An 11110-nucleotide genomic window follows, 5' to 3' on the forward strand; every position below is an offset into this window, starting at 1 on the left:
TCATTTACAGATGAGTAAATTCTGCTTTATTCTGCAGTTAGCAAGCCCTAAAGCACAACATCAAGGTGCAACTTTATGGGAAAGCTAATTCAATGCAACTACAGTATAAATCTACTACAGCACCATCAGCTCTCAGCATGATCATACTCATTAGTGATTTTATTGCCCATTATATTTTACAGCAGTGTATAAGGCAAAACTTCCAAGATATTTATTGAGAAAGTCTGTAAGGCTAGAAATTGAAGCATAGTCATTTTCCCCCACTGGAGCGTCTCATATTAAAAACACCACACTTCAAAAGAACTTACATTGACGCTTAAGTCTTTGTCTATGTCTTACATGTTAATATGTGTTCATGTCCATGGCTACAAGTATATGTGTGTGTGAGTGTGTATTTAATAATAAAAAAAAAAACAATAAAAAAAATAAATATATATATATATATATATATATATATATATATTATTGATTTTATAGACAAAGTTCTAGTGACAAGCTTTGTTATCCTTCTTTTCGAAAGAGCTGCTTATTCTGAAGTATGATAGCATTTCGTTGAACTTTCCATCTTATAATACATTTGAATATTTTGACTGTTCTTACCATGTCTGCATTTTTTATGGAAATTTTACCAGTATCCCGCTGTGCACAGTCTATTTTAATCATTATTACCTATCCTGTTAACAGTGCTTAGCAACATTCTATGATACGGAGAGCACATGTAGTATACCAAAATATATTTCTGCGAAAAATAGTCAAGGGACGATAGATAGCCTAGGAAATGGATTTACTAGAGAATAACTGCTATCTGTTTAGAGTATCTGCTTTTGCATAGATAAGCATTTGGATACCATATTATGGAAACCACTAAAACACACATTCTCTCCACTGATAAAGCTCCTACCACTCTCCGCACTGCCACCATATAAATGACTTTATCCCTCGATCTATTTCCAATTGTTCAGCTTGGCACTGACAGCTGTTATACCCCTATTACCGTGATGGACATATGATTGGCAGCTCACCTTGTGATGCTTTTTATTATAAGTTGGATATAGGATAGGAATACGAAGAAATACAGTTTTTGACATTAAACCAACCAAACTCTCTTAACACAGACAATGTTTTTTATTTTCATTCTGCTAGACATTCTGTATCATACTTATAATATCATTGCTCAAAAACCTAAACATCCCAAAAAAGGTAATTCTATCAATATTATATAGATAATAGAAGTTAAAGGGGTTATCCACTAATAGAATAAAAGAGTTAATTTCTTCCGAAAACAGCACCCCATCTGTCCTCAAGTCGTGTGTGGTATTAAAATGTGGCTCCATTCATTTTACTGGAGCTAAGCTGGGACACTGCACACAACTGGACAGATGTGGTGCTATTTTGGAAAGAAATCAGCTTTGTTATTCTAATCCTAGATAACCCCTTTAATGTCCGATTATGGAACAACTTCTAGTAATAAAACAAGAAAAATACACAAACAGGACATCACATTTAATTCCCATTAAAGTATTTAAAAATAACATTAGACACAGTGTAAAAGAGGAGTGGCCAGGGGTCTGCTGTGCCTCTGGGCCACAAGGCCTCTCTCCCTTACATCTTTCTGATTTGATTGACATACAGGGCCTTCGTGTCGACTGCAGCTCTGTGTTTTATCCATGCATGTGTCCTGTCACTAGAAGAAAAGAGCAAGCTCTCTGCTTTTAGGGATTGTGAAGCTCACCGCAAATGCATAGAAAGCGAGCGCAGATTATGTCTACCATTAACCCTTTCGATGCTATAATCAATCCATTGTACAATTTTAAAACTTTATCATAAATCTAATCAATGTAAAATAAAATGATAAATGCAATTTTATATCAGACAGGAGGCCTCGCAATATATTAGATTCAACACCTACAAGAAGGTCTAGGATATTCAGACGATATTGTTCTTTCTTCGGAAGACAATGAAGAACTTCTTTGGTGACTTCATCATATTCAATAATGAAATGGAAAGACGATCTTCTCGTCCCGTTCAGATGTGATTCTGGAATAAGACGTCATTCTTTCCGGCTGGGGAGCTCGCTACAGTTCCCTTTCAACGGAGGCAAATGGTCCCCTTCAGAATCATTACTCCACATGAATTGTCTCAAACTCTTAGCGGGTTTCTTCACTCTAAAGAGCTTTGCATTCTACTTTGCATGGACAACATTTCTGCTGTCCAATATATAAATCGTCTGGGAGGAACCAACTCAGAACTTCTTGCCAACATGATGAAAGATTTTTGGCATTTCTGCCTAGTCAGAGACATTATTCTAAAGGCAGAATATCTTCCCGGTTTATCCAACATTGTTGCAGACTGGAATTCTCGTTATCTTGTAGATTCCAGCGATTGAAAACTAGATCCTCTAGTTTTCCAACAAATCGAACTCTCTGGAGTACCCTACATCTGGACTTATTCGCTTCTCGACTCAATCGTCAACTCCCTCTATTTTCAGTTGGCGCCTGGATCCGGAAGCCATAGGAGTGGATGCTCTTCTTTAATCTGCTCAGATGCTGTATGCGCTCCCTCCTTTCAATCTGATTTCCAGAGTCCTACTTTAAACCCTTTTACAGAAATCAACCGTTGTTCTCATCACTCCTTGGTGGTCAACCCAATCTTGGTTTCCCCAAGTACTAAGCATGGTCTTAGATTTTCCGAGAATCCTTCCCCATTCTCCATACCTTCTTTTAGATCCAATGAACAATCCTCACCCTCTTATTGTCTTGCTTCAACTTCCTCTGGTTGCATGGCCTATTTCGGGTCAATCATATTTGACTCAGAATTTTCTTCATCAACTAGAGCAATCCTCTTGGACGCCTGGGCTCCAGGTACCAGGACTGCTTACCAATCAGCCTGAAACATTAAGGTTGATTGGTGCGCACAATGGAATTTGGATTCCGTTCTTGCATCTGTCCCACACATCTTAAATTATCTCTACTATTCTTTTGATTCTGGTAAAGCTTACTGTACTTTAAACCTCTACCGTTCTACTATCTCTTTTTACCATGCTCCTATTAATTCCATCCCTATCGGCAAACATCAATTGGTTTGTAAACTTCTTAAAGGAACTTGCTTTAACCCCTTAAAGACCAAGTGTTTTTCTGTTTTTGCACTTTCGTTTTTTCCTCCTTACCTTTCAAAAATCATAAATCTTTAAATTTTGCACCTAAAAATCCATATGAGGGCTTATTTTTTGCACCACTAATTCTAATTTGTAATGACATCAATCATTTTACCCAAAAATCTACGGCCAAACGGAAAAAAAAATTGGGGGCTTCGGTTTCTACATCGTAAATTTTTCTGTAAAAATGACACTTTACTTTATTCTTTAGGTCCATATGATTAAAATGATACCCTACTTATATAGGATAGATTTTTTCGTACTTTAGGAAAAAAATCATAACTACATGCACGGAAACTAATACATTTAAAATTGTCCTCTTCTGACCTCTTTTTTATTTTTCCGCCTACTGAGTGGTATGAGGGCTAATTTTTTGCACCATGATCTGAAGTTTTAATCGGTACCATTTTTGTTTTGATCAGACTTTTTGATCACTTTTTATTCCTTTTTTTTTAGGGTATGAAAAGTGACCAAAAATACGCTATTTTGGACTTTTTTGCGCCGCATGTCGGCTATTAACGCCAGCCCCCAGCTACAGGAATCAGCTGGAAGCCTGCCGGTATAATGTGGGCTCGAGTTAGGAGCCCGCGTCATACTCCGTTAACGGCCATTGGATGAGCATAGACGTCCATGGTCGTTATCAGGTTAAATTCCCACCTTTACCAAAGTATCATTCTACTTGAGATGTCAATCTCCTCCTTGATTTATTAATTTTTTGGGATGATAATGATTTAGTATCCCTCACATTACTATCGTTTAAACTTACTACTCTTCTTTGTCTAATTTACATTAAAAGAGTTTCTGACGTCAGAGCTCTAGACATATCTCGTAGACGCTATTACCCTCAGGGTGTCTTATTTTCTATTCATAGATGTACCAAAACCAATTTATATGAGGTTTTCTACCCTCTTTTTCCTCATAACGAAATGTTATGCGTTGTTCCAAAACTGAATCTCTTTTTCTCAGTTACTCATTTCTTACTGTAAACCTCATTTACCCATTTCTTCGGCTACTCTGGCTAGATGGATCAGACAAATTATGTCACTGGCTAAAATTGACACATCCGCTTTTGGTGCACACTCTACTAGAGGTGCAGTTTCTACCAAACTTATTCAAGCAGGATCTCTAGCAGACCTTCTTAAAGCTGCTAATTGGTCTTCTGAGTCAACCTTTAAGACCTTTTACTTTAGACCTGAAAGTCATGTCTCTATGTCCCTTTTATAATTGTATAACTGTATTATTGTTAGTTGCAATATATATATATATATATATATATATATATATATATATATATACATTTATATATATAAGAACATTTTGTTTTTACTATGGCATTATTAGCTTTAAACTTGCAATATGAGGCCTCCTGTCTGATATAAAATTGGAGATTTTCCTATCCTTGGTGACGGAAAATATAGATTTTATGAAAGACAGGAGGCGAGCCTTATCCCTCCCTTTTACCAATTCCTCATCATAATTTTCATATTTTCTTTTTCAGCATACTAATTATTCTGGGATGTTATTCATCTTCATCAGTTTCATCCGGATCTGAATGCTTCATGTTCTTTGGTGACCTCTATGTCTCTTCATTCACCTTCAGTTTGATGGAAATTCTCCTCATCATTGATACCAGTTTTTCTCCAGTTTAATATCTATCTACTAGAATGAATTCCTCAAAACAACAGCTTGTCAGCTTATTTTGAGACTTTTATTTTGTTGTTACTAGCTGAGTACCCGGCGTTGTCTGGTTTTTCCTTTCTAATCCTTGTTGTGGAGGAAAATCAACAGAGGAAGATTTTGACTTCATATCCCGTCCTCATATATTGTTGTCATATCCCAGCCCCATATCCCATCCTTATATCCTGATCTCATATCCTGACCTCCTATCTTGACCTCCTATCCCGACCTCCTATCCCATCCTCCTATCCCATCCTCCTATCTCGACCTCCTATCTCGACCTCCTATCCCGACCTCCTATCCCAACCTCCTATCCCGACCTCCTATCCAGACCTCCTATCCCGACCTTCTATCCCATCCTCCTATCCCGTCCTCCTATCCCATTCTCTTATCTCAACCTCCTATCTTGACCTCCTATCCCAACCTCCTATCCCGTACTCCTATCCCATCCTCCTATCTCGACCTCCTATCTCGACCTCCTATCCCAATCTCCTATCCCGACCTCCTATTCAGACCTCCTATCCTGACCTCCTATCCCATTCTCTTATCTCAACCACCAATCTCGACCTCCTATCCCAACCTCCTATCCCATCCTCATATCTCATCCTCATATCCCATACTCATAAGCTGTTCTCCTATCCCGACCTCCCAACCCGTCCTCCTTTCCTGTCCTCATATCTTGACCTCCTATCCCGTCCTCATATCCCGTCCTCACATGCGATCCTCAACCTCCTATCTCGACCTCCTATCCCGACCTCATATCCCGACCTCATATTCCGTCCTCGTATCCCGACCCGTAATATGTGTACCAGGTTTTGAAATGTCTCCAGCCATACGGAAATTCTGTGGGGAACATACATTTCCCATTGACTTGCATGGGACTTAAAGGGATATTCCGTCCCTAGAGATCGCCGCTGTCCCACTGCTGGGGACCCCCGGGATTGCCGCTGCGGCACCGTGCTATCATTACTGCACAGAGTGAATTCACTCTGCACGTAATGACGAGCAATACAGGTGCCAGAGCATCGCTACGTCACGGTTCCGCCCCTCATGATGTCACGGCCCGCCGTCTCAATACAAGTCTGTGGGAGGGGGCGTGGCGGTCATCACGTCCCCTGCCATAGACTTGCATTGAGGGTGCGGGCTGTGATGTCAGGAGGGGCAGAGCCATGATGTTATGTTGCTCCGTCCCCTGTATCGCCCGTCATTACGCACAGAGCGAACTCGCAGCAGTGCCGCAGCGGCGATCCCGGGGGTCCCCAGCAGCGGGACCGCGGCGATCTGACATCTTATCCCCTATCCTTTGGATAGGGAATAAGATGTCTAGGGGCGGAGTACCCCTTTAAACAAAAACCCCGACCCTCACAAATGGGGGTAGTTAAGGGATAAATTAACTATTCTATATTTTAAGTGGACATATAAGTAATATGTGACCAAGTATTGAAATATCTCCAGTTGTTTGGAAGTTATATTTCCCATAGACTTGTATGGGAGTTTAAACAAAAACCCCGACCCTGGCAAATGGGAGTGAGTAAGGGTTAAATCACTATCCTATGTTTGTTGTTGACATATAAGTAACATGTGTGCCAAGTTTCATGTTAATATCTTTAGCCGTTTGGATGTGATGCTGGAACATACATACACATGCACACAATAGCCCTTATTTACTAAGAGTGCTGTGTAGGTTTTTTTGTGGGTTTTAATTCCCTACAATTTGTTTTGCACGGTATTTACTAAGGTTTCCCTACATTTTCCACTTTCCCTACACTTTGCTTTTTTTTTTTTACACATGCTCTGATCTGTAGGGTTTTCCTCAAATTCTCCACATTTTATGGGACACGCCCCTTTTCGGAGACCACGCCCCCTTTCCCCAGTGGTTACGCACCCCTTTCAGGTTCTCTTAGCAAAATGGAGAGTTAGTCAGGGTTTTTTAAACTCTGGCGCAAAATCTGGCGCAGACAGAATTTCTGGCGCAATGCGACAGAATCTGGCGCACAACCCGACAAAACATGTCGGGTTTGCAATAGTAAATGAGGGCCATTGAGTTTTTTTTTTATATAGATTGTTATTATTATTTCTCCTCATCTTATTATTCGACACAAAGAAAGAAGATTCCAACTGTTATTCAGGACCTTTTACCACCTGGGCTTCTCTTCATTGGCTAATTGTTATGCACAGCATGTTTGATTGTCACTGTACCTGAATACCTATGTATCTAAAAGTTTTTCTTTAAATGTATGAAAAACATTCTACTATTTTTTCTACTAAGCATGTGCCGCAAAGAAGGAATTTGCTATATAATATTTGCCTCCTGTCTTTCATAAAATCTATATTTTCCGTCACCAAGAATAGGAATATCTCCATTTTTTTCCAATGTTTAATTGCACGCAGTAGTGATATTGTTTTACAGTATTCCATGCCTCTTGGACCCAAGGGACATACTTAGCACACCAGGATGTACATTAAGATTAAGAACATAAAGCAAGCGTAGGAGATGTCCATTATTGACCCTTTAGATGTCCACCATTAACTCTTTAGATGCTATGATCAATGCTGATCATAGCATCTAAACCATTTGTGATCCTTGTGAGACTCATCGGACTACCCACAACATGATTCAGGGGTCCAATAAGTCAAGATTGTGGCCAGAGATTTCCTCACATGCTCCTCACTCACTCCAGGGATCATTTTGTATGATCGGTCATCTAGCAGATTAAACAAGTAGATTGCCAATTGCCAAGTAGTATTATGTCAATGCAATGCACTGAACAGTCATATCAATTCAAAGATTGCTATTAAAAGTCCCTTGTGGGGACTTAAAGGTTTTTTTTTTTTTTTTCTTTTTCTTTTTTTTTTTTTTTTTAATCAACAGGGGACAAGTTAAACAGATTTGTAAATTACTTCCACTTAAAAATCTTAATCATTCCAGTACTTATGAGCTACTGTATACTACAGAAAAGGTTATTTACTTTTTGAATTTTCTATCTGACCACAGTGCTCTTTGCTGACACCTCTGTCCATGTAAGGAACTGTCCAGAGCAGGAGCAAATCCCCATAGCAAACATATCCTGCTCTGGACAGTTCCTGACATGGACAGAGGTGTCAGCAGAGAGCACTGTGGTCAGACAGACAGAAATTCAAAAACAAAATAACTTCCTGTGGAGCATATAGCAGCTGATAAGTACTGGAAGGATTAAGATTTTTCAATAGAAGTTATTTACAAATCTTTCTGGCACCAGTTGATTTAGATAAAATAGTTTTCCACTGGATTACCCCTTAAAAGAAGTGGCCAAAATTGCAATTTTTTGTCAAACCATATCTCAGAATTTTTTTTTTATTAAAAGAGATCAAAATTTATATATATATATATATATATATATATATATATATATATATATATATATATATATATGCAAACATGTTCTACATACACCAGTGGTCCAGCATCCTCAAAGCATAATTAAAACAAGTCTAATATTAAACAAGTTTTGTACTGGGTCTTCTTAGGTTAACTTGTAAGTGGCTATCTCCCTAATCTGGTAAGAGATTGATGACTGAAAGCCTATGAGGTTATGTTTACATCTGTTCATTTCCATAACTGTTAGATGTGGTCCTTTTCTGCATATTTTTTGAGCTTTATACGTTTTGTACTCACTGTCACAGCATAGTTTTAACATAGTAGCAGTCTCTGTTCCCATAAAAGATGTTTTTACCTCAGAAAACAAATATTAAACTATGTTATAGTATTTACTTGTCCCTAGGTAACTTTAACAACACAAACTTTTCCTTGTCCCCCTCCTTTAAAAGACACACACCGCTGGGGGGGAATTTAATAAGCACCAACACCTGTTTTTACACCACTTACAACAACAGGCTTCTCGGCCTTTTGGCTAAGATCAAGTGTAGTATCTGTTCATATCAGTTTCATGCTGGTAGCAGGCGACGCCAGTGTGGAGCTGCTGGGGATGGGTTCTGCATGGTAGGGAGCTGGTGTACTGGGGCGTTCCGGGACTGGTTCTGAGGAATCAGCCCAATGGCTGCCCCGATGTGACCTGCTTCCTCCGGGTCTGGCCATGAGGCTGAGAGGGTCTAGAGCCAAGGTACTTTTGTGCCTCGGGGAGTGGTGACCCCGAGGTGCCGAAACTCACTGGGTGTACTGGCTCACTGAGTGGAAGCACGGGCACCATATCTGCACACATTCACTTATTTATTTATTTTTGTCTCACTTTTTGCGTGTTGTGTGTCCACTGGATTTGTCAGGATGTGGTAGCCCTTCTGGGTGTCCCTCCTGGCGGTCTAGGGGGGGTGTGTGTGGCCATTAGGTTCCGCTCCTCCCTGCAAACACCCCCGGTACTCCTGCTTTGGCAGGATACCTACCGTTATCGGCTCTGTGGGCAGATACCTTGGATAATGCCAAGAGAGATGCCGGGAGCATTTGTGGTCCCTTAGTAGCTTCGGCGAAAAGGGACATCGAACCGGGAACCTCGCAGGTACCTTTTGATCCGGAGGCGAAGCGTAAGGTTTGTTGGGGGGCCTCTCTCCTTTTGGAGAAGGACTTGCGATAGACCACATCCTCTTTGCACGTTTTTTTTTAGTCTAACATGTTTGCACTTTTTCAAGCACTTCGGGTGATTCGAGAGCACGTTCCTCAGCTAAAAAAAAAAAAACACCACTTACAACTGCTTTAAAAAGTGGGTATGGCCAAGTTTAAAAGGGGGTGTGACCTAACCTCATGGACTTGGCAAATCACTACTGGAGCTTTAATAAAGGCTGGCGTGAAACCGATTTAATGTACATTTTTTCAATGTGCAATTGCATGCAATAGTGACACTGTTTTACAGTATTCCAGATTAGTCTTTGCTGATTAATCTTGTAGGAGCCATAGGGAGCCAGAATGGAGAGACAGAAGACCATATCTAAGCAAGGTCTTTTCAGTAGATATAAAGAAGCCTTTCATGCTGAAATATTCACAGTAAGCGGTACCAGATGCATATATATTTTTTAGCTTTTAACTAAAAGCCTAGAATAAAAAATAATAATAACTTGCACTCCAAATCTAAATTTAGATAGCAGATTCATTTTGTTTTTCTTATAAATGTGTACAGCGATGCAGAGAAGCTATGACAAGGGAAAGCTTATCATTAATTGTGGGCTTCGTGCCAACTAACTCTCACAATACAATGGATCTTGAGAAAATGAAATATGTAAAGCAGGAAGCTGGTGCATGTAAAAACCTGAAGATTTTTCAAGCAAACATTTAAATGAGAGGCAAATCAATCTTTAGAAGAAGAAATGCTACACTGTATGAGGACAAGAAATTAATTAATTGCCAAATAAGGGAGGAATTTACATTGGATTCAACAGCACAGATATTTTTTTTCAGCCTTTCAGTTCTGTACCCTTGGTCAAGTACTGGAAATTTTTTTTAGACGTTTTTGTTTTTGAAAATTAATATCATCATGGCTAATTAGAAATCAGTTTGGAGATATACAGCTATTTCGGCTGGAAGACTCCACAGTAGGTTGTCTGTTTTGCATAACAAATTGCTCTGTCTGTGCTATCTAATCTGATCCATTAGATACTAAATTGCCATTAGAAAGAGAGACTGATCTCTTTAATTTCATCTCTTTTTATATGTCACTGAAATGTTTAAGAAATATGTGAGCAATAATTTTGTTTGCAATTACAGTATGTGCCAGTTCTTTTCCTTTTTATTACGCATACGGAAGGTTAAACTTATCAATTTAAAACTTATTTTACACCCTGCATGCTGCATATACCCACTGACAAATGACCTGTATAAAGGATGTCCTCAATGCTTCTGAACCTCTATTTAAAAAGAGCATCTCAAGCAATCTGTAAATTGCTTTTCTGACATAATTTAGGACAAGTCTATTTTGAAGATGGCCATGTTAGCTGACCCATAGGTTTCTTAGCAAGGTTTTTAGTTCGAGGAAGCTCGGGAGATGGAGATTTAATAACTGTGCAGTGACAAAACTTTCTGACTTTAATCATTAGAACATTTAAATAACATTATATTAATGTAGTTAGGACTTTATTGCAGTAGTATTATTATGATAATATACTTTTCTAAACACATTATAAGTTAAGCAGCCCAAATCACTCTAGAGAAAAGTGTTGGTTCTAAAGATTGGCCACACCAACAAAACATCTCAATTAAAATATATGGAACAGATCTATTGCTCTCTAGTCACAAAAGATGATACTTAAAATGTTAGGGTGGAATCGTTTACTACTTAAATATAAAGGACGTACAGA

General features: G+C 39.0%; 1 pseudogene; it reads left to right on the forward strand.

The window, feature by feature from the left end:
- Positions 1-8701: 8701 nt before the first annotated feature.
- On the forward strand, positions 8702-8792 carry LOC130359826 (U2 spliceosomal RNA; annotated as a pseudogene).
- The last annotated feature ends 2318 nt before the right edge of the window (positions 8793-11110 follow it).

Source organism: Hyla sarda, chromosome 2, assembly GCF_029499605.1.
Source record: "Hyla sarda isolate aHylSar1 chromosome 2, aHylSar1.hap1, whole genome shotgun sequence".
NCBI classification, from domain to species: domain Eukaryota; kingdom Metazoa; phylum Chordata; class Amphibia; order Anura; family Hylidae; genus Hyla; species Hyla sarda.